Raw genomic sequence first — 2158 nt, 5'->3', positions numbered from 1 at the left:
CTGCTCCCCTGTAGATGGGCTTTTGGGTGAAGAGTTCCTATAAAGCTGTGGGTTCATGGCTGGGAAGGGAGAAAGGCCTCCAGCAGTACTGACTGTGCTGGACTTTTTGCTCGCCTGCTGCCAAGGGTTTTACCCAGATCTCAGAGTAAGGTAAACTCTCCCCTTCTTTTCCTGCCCCTCCCCCTTTCCCGTTCCTTTCCCTGCCTCACCTCACCTCAGGGCCTACTGAGTTTAGGGCTTTTACCCTCAGCCCTCTAGCCCACTTCTGTTCTTGGGAGTACTTTCCATGCCTTAACAGTATCCATTTCCATTTTTAGCCACGTGTCTCTGTTCGCATTCTTTGCTGTGGAACACCAGAGCCTGGACATCTCCACATCTTCCTGGCCCCATGCCTCTTACATCAGCAAGCATGTGGGATAACCGCTGTGTGTTAGGCATTGCAGGCACCATTTTGCTGCCCTAGCCCATCCATCCACATTCCCTGCAAGCAGGTTTCATTACTATGGATATTTAAAAATGAGCATGAAAGACTTGCATGGAGTCACACAGCTGGTTTTTTTTTTTTCCTTCAGAGAATATATTTTTTTTTAGTTATAAAATTGTGTTTGCATCATGATCAGAATAGAAGAATAATACTATGTACTACTAAAAGAGTTCTGGATTGGCATCTCTTTGAGCAGGGCAGGGGCGAGGGGACGACACAGGGGCACAGAACATTTCAATCAGCCCCGGAGCCCACCATGACGAGTGGGCCATTTCCATGCTTATAGGATAGATGTGATTCGTGTACAGACAGGATGCTGTGGCTCAGGTCCTGCTGGAAGGCCAGCAAGCATGTGGTCCACACAAGGAGCTCTGGCCATGATGACCAAGGAAGAGAACTTGAGGTCAGTAGGAAGCTGTTAAAAGAAAGACCAAGATGAGGACAGACTTGATCCTCCCTACAACAAAATGTAGGCGTCTCCTGCTGATGATCCGGGTTTAAGGATGGTGCCACTGACCTCAGGTAGGTAGGTGCTCAATGTCCAGAGTCTGTGCTGAGGAAAAACCACGCACCCTTTCCCAGATCAGCTTAACCTACCACTTTTTCTAAGTGTGTTCGGAAGTACCGGAAGGATGTGTGTCCTCACGCTGATTCTTGGACTTCAGATTCTGTCCATACGGGAGAAGGCGGCCAGTGTGAGCCTCTCAAGCAGCAGCGCTAAGCCGCAAAAGAAAAGCAAGAAGCTGTTCGTGATGGCTTCTAGGCAGAGCACGTAGGTCTGCAGCAGCAGGTTATAGGAAGCCATCATGGCAGATGGGAAGGTCAAGGCCACACTAATGCCAAGGCGCATCTTTCGCTGGCAGGTTTCCTTTTGTACCAAACCAAACCAAACAAAACAAAAAACCAAAACAACAACAACAACAACAAAAAAACAGTCGTATCACTTCAATGCCAAGATAAAGGAGCAGCATCACCACACCCAGGACTAGGTTGGCCATTGGGTATGGCAGCAGGAGACCTTGGTACAGGAACATAAGGAGCTCCAGCAGGAAATAGGTAGCATAATACCAACCTGTTCAGGAAGAACAGGACTTTGAGAGGGGTTGAAGGCAACTTTTTATCTCCCGGCGCCATGTTCAGTCTCCACGCCACACAGCTAGTTTTTAGAGGGGTTTTAATTCCACATCTTCCTTGTTTAGTGAAGCTCTTTCTAGGAACTGCCACATCCTATGGATCAATCAAAATTATCAATCCCAATGAATGCATTCATTAATCAAAGTAATAAAAATCTGATTAGTACATCAGAACAAACTGTTTGAGTCAATCTCTACAGAATAAGAAAGGCAGTACTCCAGAGAAACCAAGCTGCTTTGTTCAAATGTTCACTTACGTGCAGGTAGCAGGTGATTTTCCATATAGCTATCCTTACAGGGTTGAGAGGGCCTGTGTGCTTGTAAGACTAAATCATTATTTTTCCCCCTCATTTCTTGAGAGTGTAGAGTTAAATGCATGATATCACAACAGATTAGGAGCTGAAGGAAATATGGTAATATACCTGTCCTCTAAAAACCTAGACAGTAAAATAGACTTTCAAAAATATAAAATGTCACTCCTCTCATAAGGTAATTTCTTGTTTAGTAAATGGAATGTTTAGAAATATTATTTATATATAAA

The 2158-nt window shown here is 45.1% G+C and overlaps 1 pseudogene across 1 annotated transcript; it reads right to left on the bottom strand.

Annotated features, from left to right (window-relative positions):
• Nucleotides 1-1145: 1145 nt before the first annotated feature.
• On the bottom strand, nt 1146-1618 carry LOC311606788 (transmembrane protein 216-like; annotated as a pseudogene). Its single transcript has 2 exons — nt 1418-1618; nt 1146-1366 (listed from the first exon to the last, which is right to left on the bottom strand). The product of its transcript is annotated as a transmembrane protein 216-like (transcript).
• Between the last annotated feature and the right edge of the window lie 540 nt (nt 1619-2158).

This window comes from Acomys minous, assembly GCF_964271855.1.
Source record: "Acomys minous genome assembly, chromosome: 1".
NCBI lineage: Eukaryota > Metazoa > Chordata > Mammalia > Rodentia > Muridae > Acomys > Acomys minous.
This window is presented reverse-complemented; position numbering and strand designations above follow the sequence as displayed.